Source organism: Pseudophryne corroboree, chromosome 2 (assembly GCF_028390025.1).
Source record: "Pseudophryne corroboree isolate aPseCor3 chromosome 2, aPseCor3.hap2, whole genome shotgun sequence".
In the NCBI taxonomy this organism is placed as follows: domain Eukaryota; kingdom Metazoa; phylum Chordata; class Amphibia; order Anura; family Myobatrachidae; genus Pseudophryne; species Pseudophryne corroboree.
The window spans coordinates 484,425,364-484,448,983 of NC_086445.1; the positions used below are offsets into that span (position 1 = coordinate 484,425,364).

Below are 23,620 nucleotides of genomic sequence, written 5' to 3' on the forward strand. Positions count from 1 at the left end.
GTGGGAATGCTGCCATTAGTCCAGTGGTGCTGCTGTATAAGTCCAGTCCAGTGGTGGTGTCTTGTGCTGCATCAGCCCAGTCACAGTGGTGGTGTCCTGTGCTGCCATAAGTCCAGTGGTGCTGCTGTATAAGTCCAGTCCAGTGGTGCTGTCTTGTGCTGCATCAGTCCAGTGGTGGTATCTTGTGCTGCATCAGTCCAGTGGTGCTGTCCTGTGCTGCCATAAGTCCAGTGGCGCTGCTGTATATGTCCAGTCCAGTGGTGCTGCCGTATAAGTCCAGTGGTACTACTGTATGAGTCCAGCAGTACAGTCGTATAAGTCTAGCGGTACAGCCGTATAGGTCGTATAAGTCCAGCGGTTCTGCCGAATAAGTCCAGTGGTGCTGTCCTGTGCTGTATATTATTTACTCCAAATAAAGGGGGTATTACTATTTAATCCAAATAATTTTTACAGGGTTTGCCCTGTGTGGTGTAGGGGTACGCTCTCCTGTGCTGCATATTATTATAATAACTCCAAATAGAAGGGTTATTATCCAAATAATTTTACAGGCTTTGCCGTGTGTGTGTGATTTAGGGGTTCGCTCTCCTGTGCCGCATATTGTTATATACTGTAACTCCAGAAAAATTATGGAGAACAAAAATTTGGAGGATAAAATAGGGAAAGATCAAGAACCATTTCCTCCTAGTGCTGAAGCTGCTGCCACTAGTCATGACATAGACCAGTGGCATACCTCCCAACATGACCCTCTCCAGGAGGGACAGAATACTCTGCTCCTGATCTTCCCTCTTAATGTATGATTACCATCACCTGTGTGTAAACACCTTTCTTATCCAGTTACCTGTTCAAAACAGGTGCCGGCAATCATAAATTAAGAGAAAAGTCCAGAAGCAGAGCATTGTGTCCCTCCTGGAGAGGGTCGTGTTGGGAGGTATGCAGTTGTAGCCAACCCTGGTCCTCGAGATCTACCAACAGTTCACATTTTCCAGCTCACCTAGCAGTTGTAGAGGTGCAGTCATTAATCACTGACACATTTTAAAAGATCCACAGATGGAGCTAATTACTTAACTTGTGATTCTGTGAGGAGACCTGGAAGATGTAAACTATTGGTAGCTCTCGAGGACCAGGGTTGCCTACCCCTGACATAGACAATGAAATGCCGTCAACGTCATCTGCCAAGGCCGATGCCCAATGTCATAGTAGAGGGCATGTAAAATTCAAAAAGCCAAAGTTCAGTAAAATTACCCCTAAAAATGTATTTAAATCGTCTGAGGAGAAACATAAACTTGCCAATATGCCATTTACGACATGGAGTGGCAAGTAACGTCTAAGTCCTTGGCCTATGTTTATGACTAGTGGTTCAGCTTCACATGACGATGAAAGCCCTCATCCTTCCTCTAGAAAAATTAAGAGTTAAGCGGGCAAAAGCACAGCAAAGAACTGTACATTCTGAGATGGTATCACAAATCCCCAAGGAGAGTCCAAGTGTGTCGGCGGTTGCGATGCCTGATCTTCCCAACACTGAACGGGAAGAGGTGGCTCCTTCCACCATTTGCACGTCCTCCGAGTCGCACGCGCTAAGCAATTTTACACAAAACTATGCTATTTTACTCACGGGCATACAAAGCTTTTCAGTCGCTCTGTTGATCGGAGAATGATTGACAGGAAGTGGGTGTTTCTGGGTGGTAACTGAGCGTTTTCCGGGAGTGTGCTAAAACACGCAGGCGTGCCAGCAGAAAACGCAGGAGTGGCTGGCCGGACGCTGGTCGTGTTTGTGACATCAAACCAGGAACTAAACGGACTGAGGTGATCGCAATCTAGGAGTAGGTCTGGAGCTACTCAGAAACTGCAAGGAAATACTTAATAGCAGAATTGATATTCTTTCGTTAACAATTCTGCTATGCTAAGGTACACTCCCAGAGGGCGGCGGCTTTGTGTTTGCATTTCTGCTAAAAGTAGCTAGCGAGCGAACAACTCTGAATGACCACCATAGTCCAGTTTCTGATATTCAAATTGAAGATGTCACTGTTGAAGTACACCAGGATGAGGCTTCTGATGGTGATGTGGTTTGTTTAAATCAGGCAACGGGAGAGACAGTTGTTGTCCGTGGGATGAATAAGCCCATCGTCATGCCTCGGCAGAAGACCAAAAAATCCACCTCTTCGGTGTGGAATTATTTCTATCTAAATCCGGACAACTGCTGTCTTGCCATCTGTACCTTATGTAAAGGTGTAATAAGTAAGGTTAAGGATGTTAACCACCCAGGAACATCTTCCCTTATATGTCACCTGTAGCGCATTCATAAAAAGTCACTGACAAGTTCAGAAACTGTGGCTAAAACTGTAAGCAGTCCAGGAACACCTACTTCCCTTTGTTCTGTTGTATCCAAGCACCTGCAAACCAACCAGCAACTCCCTCCTCGTCAATTTCTTCCTCAATCAGGTTCGGAATTAGTCCTGCAGGCCATATCACTGGCATGACTGACTCCTCTCCTATCCGGGATTCCTCCAGAATATCCTGCATTGCTACGCCTACTGCTGTCGCTGCTGCTGGGAGTCGTTCATCATCCCGGAGAGGAAGTTGGAACACCACTACTTCTATCACTAAGCAATTGACCATCCAACAGTCCTTTGCAAGAAGGATGAAATACGACAGCAGTCATCCTGTTTAATGCGGATAACTGAGGCCTTGACAGCTATGTTGGTGTTAGATGTGTGTCCGGTATCCACCATTAGTACAGTGGGATTTAGACAATTGATGGAGGTAGTGTGTCCCCGATACCAAATTCTATCTAGATTCCACTTCACTAGGCAGGCGATACCAAGAATGTACAGAGACGTCAGAAAAAGTGTCCTCAGTGTCCTAAAAAATGTGGTTGTACCCACTGTCCACTTAACCATGTACATGTGGACAAGTGGAGCAGGGCAGACTAAGGACTATATGACTGTGACAGCCCACTAGGTAGATGTATCACCTTGAGCAGCAACAACAGCAGTGGCACCAGTAGCAGCATCTCAGAAACGCCAGCTCTTTCAAAGGTAGGCTACGCTGTATATCACCGGTTTCAGTAAGAGGCACACCACTGACAACCTCTTAGAGAAACTGAGGGAAATCATTGCCCAATTGCTTACCCCACTTAGACTCTCCTGGGGATTTGTGATATCAGACAACACCACCAATATTGTGCAGGCATTAAATCAAGGCAGATTCCAGCATGTCCAATGTTTTGCTGTCACAATAAATGTGGTGGAGCAGCATTTTGTGAGAAACGGCAGGTCCTTGCAGCCGAAAAATTTTGGGACACTTTTGCCATTCAGCGACTACGTCCCGAAGACTGGAGCACCAGCAAACACTCTTGAACCTGCCCTGCTATCACCTGAAGCAAGAGGTTGGATCGCGGTGGAACTCAACCCTCTATATGCTTCTGAGGATGGAGGAGCAGCAAAAGGCCATTCAAGCTTATACATCCACTTATGACATAGGCAAAGGAGGGGGTATGCACCTGACTTAAGTGCAGTGGAGATTGATTTCCGTGTTGTACAAGGGTCTCCAACTCTTCGAACTTGCCACACGTGAAGTCAGTTCAGACACTGCCAGCTTGAGTCAGGTCATTCCTCTCATCAGGCTTTTGCAGAAACAGCTTGAGAAAGTGAAGGAGGAGCTAAGACGGAACTATTCTGCCTGGTATGTGGGACTTGTGGATGAAGCCCTTTATTTACTTTGCCAGGATCCGTTGGTTGTCAATCTGTTGAAATCAGAGCACTAAATTTTGGCCTCCATGCTCGATCCTAGGTTTAAAGCCTACGTGGTGTCTCTCTTTCTGGTGGACACAAGCCTGCAGACGTGCAAAGACCTGCTGGTGAAAACACTGTCAGCTGTAGCGGAACGTGACATGGCAACAGTTCCTTATTCATTTTCTCACACAACTGGGGCTGACAGGAAACAACTTCGATATCCGATTCCTAACCAACCCGCTGGTGGTGATGCAGGGCAGGCAGGACCAACTTTGGACATCTGGTCCGGACTGAAGGACCTGCCAACAATTTCTGACATGTCTACTGTCACTGCATATGATGCCGTCACCATTGAAAGAATGGTAGAGGATTACATCGGTGACAGCATGCAAGTAGACATGTCAGACAGTCCATACCTGTACTGGCAGGAAAAAGAGGCAATTGGGATGCCCTTGCATGAACTGGCTTTATTTTACCTAAGTTGCCCCCCCCCCCCCTTCCAGTGTGTACTCCAAAAGAGGTTTTAGTGCAGCCGGTAACCTTGTCAGTGATAAGCGTAGGAGGTTACTTCCACACAATGTGGAGAAGATGATGTTCATCAAAATGAATGATCAATTCTTCCGGGAAGACCAGCCTCCAAAAGTACAGAGGGACCTGAGGTGGTGGATTCCAGCGGGAATGAATTAATGCTCTGTGAGGATGAGGATGTACACAACACTGAAGGGGGCGAGGAATCGGTCGATGAGGATGAGGACGACGTCTTGCCTCTGTAGAGCCAGTTTGTGCAGGAACAGATTAATTGCCAGCTTGTTTTGTGGGGGCCCAAACGAACCAATCATTTCAGCCACAGTAGTGTGGCAGACCCTGGTGCTGAAATGATTGGTTTGTTAAAGTATGCGTGTTCTGTTTATACACTAAAGCAGGGGTTCTCAAACTCGGTCCTCAGGACCCCACACAGTGCATGTTTTGCAGGTAACCAGGCAAGTGCACAGGTGTATTAATTACTCACAGACACATTTTAAAAGGTCCACAGGTGGAGCTAATTATTTCACTTGCGATTCTGTGAGGAGACCTGCAAAACATGCACCGTGTGGGGTCCTGAGAACCGAGTTTGAGAACCTGTGCACTAAAGGGTGGGTGAGAGGACCCAAGGACAATTCCAGCTTGCACCTCTTTTCTTTGCATTATATCACAGGTTCCAAAACTCGGTCCTCAGGACCCCACACAGTGCATGCTTTGCAGCTCTCCTCACAGAATCACAAGTTACATAATTAGCTTCACCTGTGGACCTTTTAAAATGTGTCAGTGAGTAATTAATACGGGTTCACTACGGATGGCCGGCGGTCGGGCTCCCGGCGACCAGCATCCCGGCGCCGGGAGCCCGACCGCCGGCTTACCGACAGCTTGGCGAGCGCAAATGAGCCCCTTGCGGGCTCGCTGCGCTCGCCACGCTACGGGCACGGTGGCGCGCTACGCGCGCCACACTATTTTATTCTCCCTCTATGGGGGTCGTGGACCCCCACGAGGGAAAATAAGTGTCGGTAAGCCGGCGGTCGGGCTCCCGGCGCCGGTATACTGAGCGCCGGGAGCCCGACCGCCGGCAAACAGAAGACCACCCATTAATACACCTGTGCACTTGCTGGGTTACCTGCAAAACATGCACTGTGTGGGGTCCTGAGGACTGAGTTTGAGAACCCCTGCATTATATGCTCTTTGAAGCATTGTCAGCTTGTTTTGTGGGGATCCAAATGAACCAATCATTTCTGCCACAGTCATGTGGCAAACCCTGGTGCTGAAATGATTGGTTTATTAAAGTGCGTGTCCTGTTTATACAACATAAGGGTGAGTAGGAGGGCCAAAGGACAATTCCATCTTGCACCTCTTTTTTCTCATACGTCCTAGAGGATGCTGGGGTCGACATCAAGACCATGGGGTATAGACGGGATCCACAGGAGACATGGGCACACTAAAGACTTTTCATTGGGTGTGAACTGGCTCCTCCCTCTATGCCCCTCCTCCAGACCTCAGTTTTAGAAATGTGCCCAGGTCGACTGGATGCACTCTGAGGAGCTCTACTGAGTTTCTCTGAAAAGACTTATGTTAGGTTTTTTATTTTCAGGGAGATCTGCTGGCATCAGACTCCCTGCTTCATGGGACTGAGGGGGCAGCAGCAGAACCAACTTCCTCAGAGTTTCATGGCTCTGTTTCTGGCTGACAGGATACCATTAGCTCCTGAAGGGAACTGAACGCTAGCCGTGTCTAGATGCTCACTCCCACAGCACACCGTCACCCCCCTCACAGAGCCAGAAGTCAGAAGACAGGTGAGTATGAGAAGAATGATCTTCAATCAAGTGACGGCTGAGGTGTGGTGCGGCTGGCGGGAGCGCAACGCGCCATTGCTGCCCACACACACAGGCAGTGCAGGGGACAGGGCGCAGGGGAGGGGCGCCCGGGAAGCAAGAAAAATACCTCAAACTGGCTAAAAGGGAGCATAAGATGCCACTGGCACAGCCCTACCCCCGCCAGTATAAATATTGTCATGGATACTGAGGGGCGGAGCTTTTTCCTCAGGCAGCCAGCACACTACTCAGCACCATTTTCTCTCTCTCCTGAGGCTGCAGAGAACACGCTGGTCCTCTCCTCCACTTCTGACAAGTACAGGGTGCTATAAAGGGGGGGCACAAAGTGATTGTGGTGCATTTGATATTGTATATTACTATTTAAAAGCGCTTTTGGGCTGTGGACATACTGTGTTCACAGGCAATACTGGCGCTGGGTTTGTGAACTGGCTGCTCCTATCCTGTGTCCCTCTGACAGATTTTACTGTGGGTCTGTCCCCAAAATAAGTCCCAGTGTGTCTGTGAGTGTGGTATACACGTGTGAGGCATGTCTGAGGCAGGGAGTATCTCCCCGGAGGAAGCCATTTTAGGGACACAGAGTGTAATGTGGTGGCGCTACCGACACACCAAGAGCCTGCATGGGTGAAAGAGCTACGTGACAGTATGCAGCTGATTAACCGTAGATTGGACAAGTCTGAATCTAAGGCTGCATGCTGGAGAAAATCTGTGGAAGATGTGATTTTTCAGGATGCTGTTATTCCTTATGTGGGCGGCCCCTCTGGGTCACATAAGAGACCATTTACAAATGCTGTAAACACTGATACCGACACGGATTCTGATTCTTGTGTCGAGGATAGTGAATCCAGAGAGATAGATCATAAATTGGCAAAAAGTATACAATATATGATCGTGGCTATAAGGGACGTGTTTCCAGGTTGACAAAGAAGGTAATTCTCCCTGCTCCTGACACGGCTTCTCTTAAAGAGCCGGCAGACCGCAAAATGGACACGACATTGAAATCCATTTATGTTACCAATGGTACACTGCTCAGGCCCACTATTGCCTGTGCATGGGTGAGTCGCGCTATTGAAAAATGGTCGGAAAGCGTGTCATCAGAAATTGACACGATTGATAAAGATGAGATACTCCTTAAGTTAGGGAATATCAAGGACGCTGCCGCCTACATGCTGGAAGCAATGAAGGATATTGGACTCTTGAGTTCACAAGCCGCTACTATGGCAGTATCGGCTAGGCGGGCGTTATGGATTCGCCAGTGGAACGCGGATGCAGATTCCAAAAGAAACATGGAGGCTCTCCCATATAAAGGTAAGGCCTTATTTGGCGATGGCCTGGATGTGTTAGCCTCAGCGGCTACCACGGATAAGTCAACATTTTTGCCCTCTGTGCCTGCACTGGCAAAAAAGACCTCTGCGCCTGCACCGGCAAAAAAGACCTATCACCTGCAAATACCGTCCTTTTGGCCCAATAAATACAAAAAGGCGAGAGGTTCCCCCTTCTTTGCAGGTAGGGGAAGGGGAAAGAAGCCCACACCGGCTCCAGGTTCCCAAGAGCAGAAGTCTACCCCTGATTCTGCCAAATCCCCAGCATGACGCTGGAACTTCCTTGCGGGAGGCCGCTCGGGTGGGGGTACGTCTCAAACTCTTCAGCCAGGATTAGATTCTGTCTGGCCTGGATCCCTGGGTGTTGCAAATAGTATCCCAGGGATACAAACTACAGTTTCAAGACGTTCCCCCATGCCGATTTTTCAAATCGACCTTGCCTGCTTCTCCGCCAGAGAGAGAAGCAGTAACAGCGGCAATCCAAAAATTATGTCAAGACCAGGTTATAGTCCTGGTACCGTTGTCACAACAAGGGCGGGGTTTTTATTCAAGCCTCTTTGTTGTTCCGAAGCCGGACGGCTCGGTCAGACCGATCCTAAATCTAAAAGATCTGAATTTCTTCCTGAAAAGGTTCAGGTTCAAGATGGAATCACTTCGGGCTGTGATTGCCAGTCTGGAGGAGGGGGACTACTTAGTGTCGGTGGACATAAAGGATGCTTACCTGCATGTTCCCATTAATCCCCCTCACCAGGCTTATCTGAGATTCACGATTCAGGATCGCCATTACCAATTCCAGATGTTACCTTTTCGGTCTCTCCACGGCGCCGAGGGTATTCACCAAGGTGATGGCGAAGATGATGGTCCTCCTTCGTCAGAAAGGAGTCAGTATAATCCCTTATCTGGATGACCTCCTGATAAAGGCGAGATCCAGGGAGCAGTTATTACAAAACATATCCCTCTCCCTGTCAATAACCAACACGGGTGGATCATAAATTACCCAAAGTCACAGTTGGAACCGACGACAAGGTTGTCTTTCCTCGGGATGATTTTGGACACAGAAGTTCAGAGAGTATTTTTTCCGCTGGAAAAGGCTCTGTAAATCCAAAAAATGGTAAAACAAATATTGAAACCATCAAGTGTGTCGATCCATCAGTGCATTCGGTTGTTGGGGAAGATGGTGGCGGCCTACGAGGCCATACAGTTTGGCAGGTTCCATGCCAGAGTATTCCAGTGGGACTTGTTGGACAAGTGGTCGGGGTCACACCTACACATGCACAGAAAGATAATCCTGTCGTCAAAAACCAGGATTTTGCTCCTGTGGTGGTTGCACAGCTCTCACCTGCTACTAGAGGGACGCAGGTTCGGCATTCAAGACTGGGTCCTAGTAACCACGGATGCAAGTCTCCGAGGCTGGGGAGCAGTCTCTCAGGGAGAAAACTTCCAGGGACGTTGGTCACAACAGGAATCCTGCCTTCACATAAACGTTCTGGAGCTAAGAGCCATTTACAATGGCCTTCAACAAGCGGTACATCTTCTTCAAGACCGTCCCGTGCAGATCCAGGCGGACAATGTAACAGCAGTCGCATACATAAACAGGCAGGGCGGAACGAAAAGCAGAGCGCTAATGGCAGAGGCGACAAAATTCCTCCGCTGGGCAGAAAAACATCTACAAGCTCTGTCGGTAATATTCATTTCGGGAGTAGACAACTGGGAAGCAGACTTCCTCAGCAGACACGATCTCCATCAAGGAGAGTGGGGCCTCCACCAAGAAGTCTTCGCAGAGGTGACAAGTCTTTGGGGAGTTCCTCAAATAGACATGATGGCGTCTCGTCTCAACAAGAAGCTTCAGAGATACTGTTCCAAGTCGAGAGACCCTCAAGCAGTAGCAGTGGATGCACTGGTGACCCAGTGGGTGTTTCCGTCAGTGTTTGTTTTCCCTCCACTTCCGCTGATCCCAAAAGTACTCAGGATCATAAGAAAGACAAGGGTTCAAGCAATCTTCATTGCCCCAGACTGGCCAAGAAGGGCTTGGTACCCAGATCTTTAGCAGTTACTCATAGGAGATCCTCGGCCTCTTCCTCCTCGGGAGGACCTGCTGCAGCAGGGGCCGTGTGTGTACCAAGACTTACCGCGGCTACGTTTGATGGAATGGCTGTTGAGCGCCGTATCCTAGCCAGGAAGGGTATTCCTAAGGAGGTCATCCCCACTCTTATTCAGGCCAGAAAGGGAGTAACGTCAAAACATTACCACCGTATTTGGAGAAAATATGTGTCTTGGTGTGAATTCAAGAAAGCTCCTATGGAAGATTTTCACTTAGGACGTTTTCTCCATTCTTTTGCAGGATGGTGTGGAGACATGCCTACGATTGGGATCAATTAAGGTCCAGATTTCGGCCTTGTCAGTGTTCTTCCAAAAACAATTGGCCTCTCTTCCAGAGGTTCAGACCTTTGTGAAAGGGGTTCTGCACATCCAGCCTCCATTCGTGCCTCCAGTGGCACCATGGGACCTTAACGTGGTATTGCAGTTCCTTCAATCGGATTGGGTTGAGCCTCTACAAAAGATAGAGTTGAAGTTTCTCACTTGGAAAGTGCTGATGCTTTTGGCATTGGCATCCGCAAGGCGGGTGTCGGAATTGGGTGGCCTTGTCTCACAAGAGCCCTTATCTGATTTTCCATGAAGATAGGGCAGAGTTGCGAACTCGCCAACATTTTCTTCCAAAGGTGGTTTCTGCTTTTCACATATACCAACCTATTGTGGTGCCAGTAGTTACTGACACATTCACTGATTCAAAGTCTCTAGCTGTGGTTAGAGCTTTGAAAATCTATGTTGCTAGAACAGCTCGTATACGGAAAACAGAGGCTCTGTTTGTCCTGTATGATCACAACAAGATTGGCTGTCCTGCTTCCAAGCAGACTGTTGCACGTTGGATTAGAAATACGATTCAGTAAGCTCATACTACGGCTGGATTGCCGTTACCGACGTCGGTAAAGGCCCACTCCACTAGGAAGGTGGGCTCATCCTGGGCGGCTGCCCGGGGGTCTCGGCATTACAACTTTGTCGAGCAGCTACTTGGTCAGGGTCAAACACATTTGCTAAGTTCTACAAGTTTGACACCTTGGCCGATGAGGACCGAAAGTTTGGTCAATCGGTGCTGCAGGGTCATCCGCACTCTCCCGTCCGTACTGGAGCTTTGGTATAGACCCCATGGTCTTGATGTCGTCCCCAGCATCCTCTAGGACGTTTGAGAAAATAGGATTTTGATAACCTACCGGTAAATCCATTTCTCCTAGTCCGTAGAGGATGCTGGGCGCCCGTCCCAGTGTGTACTTTACCTGCAGTTTAGTTATTACAGTTACACAAGTTGTGTTATCTTGGTTTCAGCATGTTGCTGCAATTAGTTCATGCCTGTTGGCGTGTGTTATGTTGAATGCCATGTGTGCGGCATGGTTGAGGGTGTGAGTTGGTAGATATCTCACCACTAGTTAAGTAATTCCTTTCCTCGAAATGTCAGTCTCCCTGGGCACAGTTCCTACAACTTAGGTCTGGAGGAGGGGCATAGAGGGAGGAGCCAGTTCACACCCAATGACAAGTCTTTAGAGTGCCCATGTCTCCTGCGGATCCCGTCTATACCCCCATGGTCTGGATGTCGTACCCAGCATCCTCTACGGACTAGGAGAAAAGGTTTTACCGGTAGGTTATAAAAATCCTATTTTTTCTTTGCATTATGTACTCTTTGTGGCCTAGTTTTTCAAACTTCCATCCTGTCTGCCACTGCAGTGCCACTCCTAGATGGGCCACGTGTTTGTGCCGCCCACTTGTGTTGCTTAGCTTAGTCATCCAGCTACCTCTGTGCAAAATTGTGGCCTAAAAACAATATTGTGAGGTGTTCAGAATAGACTGGAAATGAGTGTAAATTAATGTTATTGAGGTTAATAATATCATAGGGGGGGGCAACAGATTTTGTTTTTTTTTAGCTGTTTTTATGCTTTTTCCCATAAAATACAGATCCAAAACACCCCTAGTTGCTATGGGCAACATCCTATCTTAAATAGAACTGCCATCTCAGTAAATTTAACCCCTTGTCTCTGCATTAAGTCCTGATGGCATCCCGGTATTGGGTGAACTTACTTCACCCAGAGAGGCTGTTATAGGTGTAATCCATCATAGCCTGTCAGGAGCAGTGTGAGAGCTAGGTATGCATAATACACAGCATCATAATGTGAACTGGGAGCACTACGGTTTGACATAAATGTACAGTAAAGTAGGGGCTCTACAGTGTGGCATCATGTGAGCTGGTAGGTACTTCAATGTGTGGCATAATGTCAACAGGTAGATACTTTATTGTGATCTAATATGAATTTGTAGGTAAATCAGGGTATGGCATAATGTAATTTTATTGTCGGGAACCTCCACCAGTTACTTTCCCTTGGGCCTCCACAAACCTTAATCTGGTCCAGATGCCAGTGGTTGGAACAAGTAATGTAAGGTGGTAACAACTCATGAGTATTGGTTGTATTATATGTAGCATGTGTTTTAAATAAATGGCCCAATAAATCACCTCGGTGGCAAATGCAGGATTTCTAGAGGGAGGATTCCAAATGCAATCCATAATCTCCTACTCTGCGGAGCAAGTGCAGGAGTCTGGGGGAGCGTTAGAAGCACCTAGTAACAATCCTGATCATTGGTACTTTTCATACATTGTGTAGATAGTGTATCGAATACAGTATTAATATTTAACACTATAGATTGTTTATAGCCTAGGCCAGTGGGTTCCAAACTTTTTTGAATCACGGCGCCCTAGAATATCAGAATTATTTTCACGGCACCCCTAGGCCAATAATTTCTTATTGAGAAATTTAGAAAGAAATATTACATTAAGTAGATCGCGTTTATATGTCATCCTTCGGGTCAGTTGTGTGACGAGGGACAAGATTTGCTTCTGTTTGGCCACATATTTTATGACTGGCAGCCACCAGCACTGGTTTTGCCTATTATATTGACCATGAATAATTTTAATTGGTCCTGGACCACCAACCCAGGGCACCCCTGCAAGTGTCCTGAGGCACCCCAGGGAGCCACGGCACACAGTTTGGGAACCTCTGGCCTAGGCAATATTAAACATATTAACCAATATAAATAAGATAAGTGGTCAGGAAAAGGTTAAACATACCATAATAATTAAATACATAAACATAATAGAACCAGTAGTATACAGCAGAGTACACTTTCTATGCACACATTCTCCCACCTCATGGAAAGGCTTCTGTCTCTTCTTCCTGGCAGCTACCTTCATATTATATACCATTGCTGTTGTTGTTATAATTTGAGACACTTGCCAAGAGAAGGGGGGTTTCCAGGCAACCAGAAACCCCCCTTTGTTTGCCTATGCACCTAATGCGTCTGATTATTGTGGCATTCACCTCTATCCTCTTCTTTAGGACAGTATCAGACAAGTATATTAGATGTTCTCATTGAATAACTAGCGCTCTGAGCAAAAAAAAATGACCAGTCACACAATTAGTATATCAAAGAGAATATGCAACATTCTAATTAAACGGATTTTCTATAGTATGGCAGGGAAGCAGCGTTCTCTTTAATGTTCTTAATGACACTCCTCCATGATTATCTGCAGTGTTTGTGGTCAGTTCCTTGTTTTCAGTGATCATAAGTATTGGACTGTTAGCTAACAGTGTTTTGTGTTTTTTATTGGTCAGGTGTCTCCTGTTTGACAGTGACAGTGCCCTCACAAAGACAGCTATAATATAGTACTTAAAGGCACCCATACATCTGTGGCTGGGATTCCCTGATTCGCCGACCAGAATTATCAGCATTTTTCGTCTGGGAAGTTAAATATGTTAAAAAAGCCAGATTTGCCGATCCCGACCGTTTTAAGTCTGGATTGGAAGATCTGGATTTTTAGACATGTTTAATATTCCTGATTCCCTGAACTGCCTGTCGGGGGATCGGGATATTACCCCACTAAATCTGTGATGTACGGGGGCCTTATGTTTTGCTGCTCCTTTTGGTTGCTATCTTTTGGAGTTGCGAGGGCTACACTACTATATCATGATGTTTTAAAAAACTGTGTATGTGTATGTATCCTCGGGATCCGAACCCGCCCGAACTTCACCTTTTTTTGCACGGGTCCGAGCAACTCTGATCCTCCCGCCTTGCTCGTTTAACCCGAGCGCGCCCGAACATCGTCATCCCGCGGTCGGATTCTTGCGAGATTCGTATTCTATATAAGGAGCCGCGCGTCGCCGCCATTTTTCACTCGTGCATTGGAGATGATCGTGAGAGGACGTGGCTGGCGTCCTCTCAGTTTCTATGTTCAGTGGGCTGCAAATATCTGTGCTCAGTGTGCTGCAAATATCTGTGCTCAGTGTGCTGCAAGTGCAAATATCTACGTTCTCTGCCTGAAAAACGCTCCATATCTGTGCTCAGTGTGCTGCAAATATCTGTGCTCAGTGTGCTAATTGCTTTATTGTGGGGACTGGGGGCCAGCAGTATTATATAGTAGGAGGACAGTGCAGAGTTTTGCTGACCAGTGACCACCAGTATTATACGTTCTCTGCCTGAAAAACGCTCCATATCTGTGCTGCATTGTAGTATATAGTAGGAGGACAGTGCAGAATTTTGCTGACCACCAGTATAACTATATATATATATAGCAGTACGGTACAGTAGTCCACTGCTCTACCTCTGTGTGGTCAAGTATACTATCCCATCCATACCTGTGGTGCATTTCAGTTTTGCACAGTTTGCTGACCACCAGTATATAATATATAGCAGTACGGTACAGTAGGCCACTGCTCTACCTACCTCTGTGTGGTCAAGTATACTATCCCATCCATACCTGTGGTGCATTTCAGTTTTGCACAGTTTGCTGACCACCAGTATATAATATATAGCAGTACGGTACAGTAGGCCACTGCTCTACCTACCTCTGTGTTGTCAAGTATAGTATCCATCCATACCTGTGGTGCATTTCAGTTTTGTACAGTTTGCTGACCACCAGTATATATAATATATAGCAGTACGGTACAGTAGGCCACTGCTCTACCTACCTCTGTGTCATCAAGTATACTATCCATCCATACCTGTGGTGCATTTCAGTTTTACACAGTTTGCTGACCACCAGTATATAATATATAGCAGTACGGTACAGTAGGCCACTGCTCTACCTACCTCTGTGTCGTCAAGTATACTATCCATCCATACCTGTGGTGCATTTCAGTTTTGCACAGTTTGCTGACCACCAGTATATAATATATAGCAGTATGGTACAGAAGGCCACTGCTCTACCTACCTCTGTGTCGTCAAGTATACTATCCATTCATACCTGTGGTGCATTTCAGTTTTGCACAGTTTGCTGACCACCAGTATATAATATATAGCAGTACGGTACAGTAGGCCACTGCTCTACCTACCTCTGTGTCGTCAAGTATACTATCCATCCATACCTGTGGTGCATTTCAGTTTTGCACAGTTTGCTGACCACCAGTATATAATATATAGCAGTACGGTACAGTAGGCCACTGCTCTACCTACCTCTGTGTCGTCAAGTATACTATCCATCCATACCTGTGGTACATTTCAGTTTTTGTGCGCAGTATATATAGTAGTAGGCCATTGCTATTGATAAATATATTACTGGCATATAATTCCACACATTAAAAAATGGAGAACAAAAATGTGGAGGGTAAAATAGGGAAAGATCAAGATCCACTTCCACCTCATGCTGAAGCTGCTGCCACTAGTCATGGCCGAGACGATGAAATGCCATCAACGTCGTCTGCCAAGGCCGATGCCCAATGTCATAGTAGAGAACATGTAAAATCCAAAAAACAAAAGGTCAGTAAAATGACCCAAAAATCAAAATTAAAATCGTCTGAGGAGAGGCGTAAACTTGCCAATATGCCATTTACGACACGGAGTGGCAAGGAACGGCTGAGGCCCTCTCCTATGTTCCTCATGACTAGTGGGTCAGCTTCACATGAGGATGGAAGCACTCATCCTCCTGCTAGAAAACTTAAAAGACTTAAGATGGCAAAAGCACAGCAAAGAACTGTGCATTCTTCTAAATCACAAATCCCCAAGGAGAGTCCAATTGTGTCGGTTGCGATGCCTGACCTTCCCAACACTGGATGGGAAGAGGTGGCGCCTTCCACCATTTGCACGCCCCCTGCAAGTGCTGGAAGGAGCACCCGCAGTCCAGTTCCTGATAGTCAAATTGAAGATGTCACTGTTGAAGTACACCAGGATGAGGATATGGGTGTTGCTGGCGCTGGGGTGGAAATTGACAAGGAGGATTCTGATGGTGAGGTGGTTTGTTTAAGTCAGGCACCCGGGGAGACACCTGTTGTCCGTGGGACGAATATGGCCATTGACATGCCTGGTCAAAATACAAAAAAAAATCACCTCTTCGGTGTGGAATTATTTCAACAGAAATGCGGACAACTGGTGTCAAGCCGTGTGTTGCCTTTGTCAAGCTGTAATAAGTAGGGGTAAGGACGTTAACCACCTAGGAACATCCTCCCTTATACGTCACCTGGAGCGCATTCATCAGAAGTCATTGACAAGTTCAAAAACTTTGGGTGACAGCGAAAGCAGTCCACTGACCACTAAATCCCTTCCTCTTGTAACCAAGCTCCTGCAAACCACACCACCAACTCCCTCAGTGTCAATTTCCTCCTTAGACAGGAAAGCCAATAGTCCTGCAGGCCATGTCACTGTCAAGTCTGACGAGTCCTCTCCTGCCTGGAATTCCTCCGATGCATCCTTGAGTGTAACGCCTACTGCTGCTGGTGCTGCTGCTGTTGCTGCTGGGAGTCGATCGTCATCCCAGAGGGGAAGTCGGAAGACCACTTGTACTACTTCCAGTAAGCAATTGACTGTCCAACAGTCCTTTGCGAGGAAGATGAAATATCACAGCAGTCATCCTGCTGCAAAGCGGATAACTCATGCCTTGGCAGCCTGGGTGGTGAGAAACGTGTTTCCGGTAACCACCGTTAATTCACAGGGAACTAGAGAATTGAATGAGGTACTGTGTCCCCGGTACCAAATATCATCTAGGTTCCATTTCTCTAGGCAGGCGATACCAAAAATGTACACAAACGTCAGAAAAAAAGTCACCAGTGTCCTAAAAAATGCAGTTGTACCCAATGTCCACCTAACCACGGACATGTGGACAAGTGGACCAGGGCAGACTCAGGACTATATGACTGTGACAGCCCACTGGGTAAATGTATTGCCTCCCGCAGCAAGAACAGCAGCGGCGGCACCAGTAGCAGCATCTCGCAAACGCCAACTCGTTTCTAGGCAGGCTACGCTTTGTATCACCGCTTTCCATAAAAGGCACACAGCTGACAACCTCTTACGGAAACTGAGGAACATCATCGCAGAATGGCTTACCCCAATTGGACTCTCCTGGGGATTTGTGACATCGGACAACGCCACCAATATTGTGCGTGCATTACATCTGGGCAAATTCCAGCACGTCCCATGTTTTGCACATACATTGAATTTGGTGGTGCAGAAATATTTAAAAAACAGGGGCGTGCAAGAGATGCTGTCGGTGGCCCGAAGAATTGCGGGCCACTTTCAGCATTCAGCCACCGCGTGCCGAAGACTGGAACACCAGCAAACATTCCTGACCTGCCCTGCCATCATCTGAGGCAAGAGGTGGTAACGAGGTGGAATTCAACCCTCTATATGCTTCAGAGGATGGAGGAGCAGCAAAAGGACATTCAAGCCTATACAGCTACCTACGATATAGGCAAAGGAGGGGGAATGCACCTGACTCAAGCGCAGTGGAGAATGATTTCAACGTTGTGCAAGGTTCTGCAACCCTTTGAACTTGCCACACGTGAAGTCAGTTCAGACACTGCCAGCCTGAGTCAGGTCATTCCCCTCATCAGGCTTTTGCAGAAGAAGCTGGAGAGATTGAAGGAGGAGCTAAAACAGAGCGATTCCGCTAGGCATGTGGGACTTGTGGATGGAGCCCTTAATTCGCTTAACCAGGATTCACGGATGGTCAATCTGTTGAAATCAGAGCACTACATTTTGGCCACCGTGCTCGATCCTAGATTTAAAACCTACGTTGTATCTCTCTTTCCGGCAGACACAAGTCTGCAGAGGTTCAAAGACCTGCTGGTGAGAAAATTGTCAAGTCAAGCGGAACGTGACCCGTCAACAGCTCCTCCTTCACATTCTCCCGCAACTGGGACTGCGAGGAAAAGGCTAAGAATTCTGAGCCCACTCGCTGGCGGTGATGCAGGTCAGTCTGGAGCCAGTGCTGACATCTGGTCCGGACTGAAGTACCTGCCAACGATTACTGACATGTCGTCTACTGTCACTGCATATGATTCTGTCACCATTGAAAGAATGGTGGAGGATTATATGAGTGACCGCATCCAAGTAGGCACGTCAGACAGTCCGTACGTATACTAGAGATGAGCGGGTTCGGTTTCTTTGAATCCGAACCCGCACGAACTTCACTTTTTTTTTCACGGGTCCGAGCGACTCGGATCTTCCCGCCTTGCTCGGTTAACCCGAGCGCGCCCGAACGTCATCATGACGCTGTCGGATTCTCGCGAGACTCGGATTCTATATAAGGAGCCGCGCGTCGCCGCCATTTTCACACGTGCATTGAGATTGATAGGGAGAGGACGTGGCTGGCGTCCTCTCCATTTAGATTAGATTTAGAAGAGAGAGAGAGAGAGAGAGAGAGATTGCTGTGATACTGTAGATTAGAAGAGAGTGCAGAGTGCAGACAGAGTTTAGTGACTGACGACCACAGTGACCAGTGACCACCAGAGACAGTGCAGTTGTTTGTTTTATTTAATATATCCGTTCTCTGCCTGAAAAAAACGATACACAGTCACACAGTGACTCAGTCTGTGTGCACTGCTCAGCCCAGTGTGCTGCACATCAATGTATTGTATATAAAGCTTATAATTGTGGGGGAGACTGGGGAGCACTGCAGGTTGTTATAGCAGGAGCCAGGAGTACATGATAAATAATATTATATTAAAATTAAACTGTGCACACTTTTGCTGCAGGAGTGCCACTGCCAGTGTGACTAGTGGTGACCAGTGCCTGACCACCAGTATATTAGTAGTATTGTATACTATCTCTTTATCAACCAGTCTATATTAGCAGCAGACACAGTACAGTGCGGTAGTTCACGGCTGTGGCTACCTCTGTGTCGGCACTCGGCAGGCAGTCCGTCCATCCATAATTGTATTATATACCACCTAACCGTGGTTTTTTTTTTCTTTCTTTATACCGTCGTCATAGTCATACTAGTTGTTACGAGTATACTACTATCTCTTTATCAACCAGTGTACAGTGCGGTAGTTCACGGCTGTGGCTACCTCTGTGTCGGAACTCGGCAGGCAGTCCGTCCATCCATAATTGTATTATAATATATACCACCTAACCGTGGTTTTTTTTCCGTTCTTTATACCGTCGTCATACTAGTTGTTACGAGTATACTACTATCTCTTTATCAACCAGTGTACAGTGCGGTAGTTCACGGCTGTGGCTACCTCTGTGTCGGAACTCGGCAGGCAGTCCGTCCATCCATAATTGTATTATAATATATACCACCTAACCGTGGTTTTTTTTTCGTTCTTTATACCGTCGTCATACTAGTTGTTACGAGTATACTACTATCTCTTTATCAACCAGTGTACAGTGCGGTAGTTCACGGCTGTGGCTACCTCTGTGTCGGCACTCGGCAGGCAGTCCGTCCAACCATAATTGTATTATATACCACCTAACCGTGGTTTTTTTTTCATTCTTTATACCGTCGTCATACTAGTTGTTACGAGTATACTACTATCTCTATATCAACCAGTGTACAGTGCGGTAGTTCACGGCTGTGGCTACCTCTGTGTCGGCACTCGGCAGGCAGTCCGTCCAACCATAATTGTATTATATACCACCTAACCGTGGTTTTTTTTTCATTCTTTATACCGTCGTCATACTAGTTGTTACGAGTATACTACTATCTCTTTATCAACCAGTGTACAGTGCGGTAGTTCACGGCTGTGGCTACCTCTGTGTCGGCACTCGGCAGCCCGTCCATAATTGTATATACCAGTGACCTAACCGTGGTTTTTTTTTCTTTCTTTATACATACATACTAGTTACGAGTATACTATCTCTTTATCAACCAGTCTATATATTAGCAGCAGACACAGTACAGTGCGGTAGTTCACGGCTGTGGCTACCTCTGTGTCGGCACTCGGCAGCCCGTCCATAATTGTATATACCACCTAACCGTGGTTTTTTTTTCTTTCTTTATACATACATACTAGTTACGAGTATACTATCTCTTTATCAACCAGTCTATATATTAGCAGCAGACACAGTACAGTGCGGTAGTTCACGGCTGTGGCTACCTCTGTGTCGGCACTCGGCAGCCCGTCCATAATTGTATATACCACCTAACCGTGGTTTTTTTTTCTTTCTTTATACATACATACTAGTTACGAGTATACTATCTCTTTATCAACCAGTCTATATATTAGCAGCAGACACAGTACAGTGCGGTAGTTCACGGCTGTGGCTACCTCTGTGTCGGCACTCGGCAGCCCGTCCATAATTGTATATACCACCTAACCGTGGTTTTTTTTTCTTTCTTTATACATACATACTAGTTACGAGTATACTATCTCTTTATCAACCAGTCTATATATTAGCAGCAGACACAGTACAGTGCGGTAGTTCACGGCTGTGGCTACCTCTGTGTCGGCACTCGGCAGCCCGTCCATAATTGTATATACCAGTGACCTAACCGTGGTTTTTTTTTCTTTCTTTATACATACATACTAGTTACGAGTATACTATCTCTTTATCAACCAGTCTATATATTAGCAGCAGACACAGTACAGTGCGGTAGTTCACGGCTGTGGCTACCTCTGTGTCGGCACTCCGCAGCCCGTCCATAATTGTATATACCAGTGACCTAACCGTGGTTTTTTTTTCTTTCTTTATACATACATACTAGTTACGAGTATACTATCTCTTTATCAACCAGTCTATATATTAGCAGCAGACACAGTACAGTGCGGTAGTTCACGGCTGTGGCTACCTCTGTGTCGGCACTCGGCAGCCCGTCCATAATTGTATATACCACCTAACCGTGGTTTTTTTTTTCTTTCTTTATACATACATACTAGTTACGAGTATACTATCTCTTTATCAACCAGTCTATATATTAGCAGCAGACACAGTACAGTGCGGTAGTTCACGGCTGTGGCTACCTCTGTGTCGGCACTCGGCAGCCCGTCCATAATTGTATATACCACCTAACCGTGGTTTTTTTTTCTTTCTTTATACATACATACTAGTTATGAGTATACTATCTCTTTATCAACCAGTCTATATATTAGCAGCAGACACAGTACAGTGCGGTAGTTCACGGCTGTGGCTACCTCTGTGTCGGCACTCGGCAGCCCGTCCATAATTGTATATACCACCTAACCGTGGTTTTTTTTCTTTCTTTATACATACATACTAGTTACGAGTATACTATCTCTTTTTCTTTGCGTCATGTGCTGTTTGGGGAGGGTTTTTTGGAAGGGACATCCTACGTGACACTGCAGTGCCACTCCTAAATGGGCCCGGTGTTTGTGTCGGCCACTACGGTCGCTAATCTTACTCACACAGCTACCTCATTGCGCCTCTTTTTTTCTTTGCGTCATGTGCTGTTTGGGGAGGGTTTTTTGGAAGGGACATCCTACGTGACACTGCAGTGCCACTCCTAGATGGGCCCGGTGTTTGTGTCAGCCACTAGGGTCGCTAATCTTACTCACACAGCTACCTCATTGCGCCTCTTTTTTTCTTTGCGTCATGTGCTGTTTGGGGAGGGTTTTTTGGAAGGGACATCCTGCGTGACACTGCAGTGCCACTCCTAGATGGGCCCGGTGTTTGTGTCAGCCACTAGGGTCGCTTATCTTACTCACACAGCGACCTCGGTGCAAATTTTAGGACTAAAAATAATATTGTGAGGTGTGAGGTATTCAGAATAGACTGAAAATGAGTGTAAATTATGGTTTTTGAGGTTAATAATACTTTGGGATCAAAATGACCCCCAAATTCTATGATTTAAGCTGTTTTTTAGTGTTTTTGGAAAAAAACACCCGAATCCAAAACACACCCGAATCCGACAAAAATAATTCGGTGAGGTTTTGCCAAAACGCGTTCGAACCCAAAACACGGCCGCGGAACCGAACCCAAAACCAAAACACAAAACCCGAAAAATTTCAGGCGCTCATCTCTAACGTATACTGGCAGGAAAAAGAGGCAATTTGGAGGCCCTTGCACAAACTGGCTTTATTTTACCTAAGTTGCCCACCCTCCAGTGTGTACTCCGAAAGAGTGTTTAGTGCAGCCGCTCACCTTGTCAGCAATCGGCGTACAAGGTTACTTCCAGAAAATGTGGAGAAGATGATGTTCATCAAAATGAATTATAATCAATTCCTCCGTGGAGACATTCACCAGCAATTGCCTCCAGAAAGTACACAGGGACCTGAGATGGTGGATTCCAGTGGGGACGAATTAATAATCTGTGAGGAGGGGGATGTACACAGTGAAAGGGGTGAGGAATCGGACGATGAGGAGGAGGTGGACATCTTGCCTTTGTAGAGCCAGTTTGTGCAAATAGAGATTGATTGCTTCTTTTTTGGTGGGGGCCCAAACCAACCAGTCATTTCAGTCACAGTCGTGTGGCAGACCCTGTCGCTGAAATTATGGGTTTGTTAAAGTGTGCATGTCCTGTTTATACAACATAAGGGTGGGTGGGAGGGCCCAAGGAGAATTCCATCTTGCACCTCATTTTTCTTTGCATCATGTGCTGTTTGGGGACTATTTTTTGAAGTGCCATCCTGTCTGACACTGCAGTGCCACTCCTAGATGGGCCAGGTGTTTGTGTCGGCCACTTGGGTCGCTTAGCTTAGTCACACAGCTACCTCATTGCGCCTCTTTTTTTCTTTGCATCATTTGCTGTTTGGGGACTATTTTTTTAATCTGCCATCCTGTATGACACTGCAGTGCCACTCCTAGATGGGCCAGGTGTTTGTGTCGGCCACTTGGGTCGCTTAGCTTAGTCATCCAGCGACCTCGGTGCAAATTTTAGGACTAAAAATAATATTGTGAGGTGTTCAGAATAGACTGGAAATGAGTGTAAATTATGGTTATTGAGGTTAATAATACTATGGGATCAAAATGACCCCCAAATTCTATGATTTAAGCTGTTTTTGAGGGTTTTTTGTAAAAAAACACCCGAATCCAAAACACATCCGAATCCGACAAAAAATTTTCAGGGAGGTTTTGCCAAAACGCGTCCGAATCCAAAACACGGCCGCGGAACCGAATCCAAAACCAAAACACAAAACCCGAAAAATTTCCGGTGCACATCACTAGTATGAAAGTAAATTGAAAGCTGGAATAGAAGGTTTCAATCCAGTACATAATTTTTTCATAGAGAAAATAACACTTTTGAATATCTGGAAAAATGAGAAACTACCAGTGCACTTGTAATTACGACAATGATGTCTACTGGGGAATTTAACTGCATTTGATAATAAGGAAAATATTACAGCTGTGAAAAAAAAATGCTAATACCAATGTCCCTGAAAATACCAGCAGCCTCTGGTGTGAATTACACAGATTGTATGGGCTAAAACACACTACCCGGCTTTTGCCGGCCAGGAAATAGCCGGACGGCTTTTTCCCGTGTCGGCATTGTAGTTAACAGTGTGAGGGCTAGGGTCCCTTCACACTGCACGGCCCCGGCCCGGCTGCCGGGTTGCAGCCAGGTCTCACCACTGGAAGGTCCGGCTGCCGGGCGGGCGCCGGGCCGTCTTTCTAGCCAGTAAACCGTGTGTGTGAAGGGGAGCTTTCACACACAACGTTTTTTCTCTGACGTCCTAGTGGATGCTGGGGACTCCGTAAGGACCATGGGGAATAGCGGCTCCGCATGAGACTGGGCACAAAAGTAAAGCTTTAGAACTACCTGGTGTGCACTGGCTCCTCCCACTATGACCCTCCTCCAAGCCTCAGTTAGATTTTTGTGCCCGAACGAGAAGGGTGCACACTAGGTGGCTCTCCTGAGCTGCTTAGTGAAAAGTTTAGTTTTAGGTTTTTTATGTTCAGTGAGACCTGCTGGCAACAGGCTCACTGCATCGAGGGACTAAGG

At 46.6% G+C, this 23,620-nt stretch overlaps 1 protein-coding gene across 8 annotated transcripts in view; it reads left to right on the forward strand.

Annotated features, from left to right (window-relative positions):
- RPH3AL (rabphilin 3A like (without C2 domains)) overlaps positions 1–23,620 on the forward strand; it is a 645,411-nt gene that overhangs the window by 145,046 nt on the left and 476,745 nt on the right. Inside the window, exon 1 of one of the 8 annotated variants that reach the window (XM_063953880.1) lies at positions 10,939–11,100. The exons of the other annotated variants lie outside the window; for them this stretch is intronic. The gene's annotated coding sequence lies outside the window, so the exon portion shown is untranslated. Of the gene's footprint in view, positions 1–10,938; positions 11,101–23,620 lie in introns of those variants that run through there. 8 annotated transcript variants of the gene reach the window in all.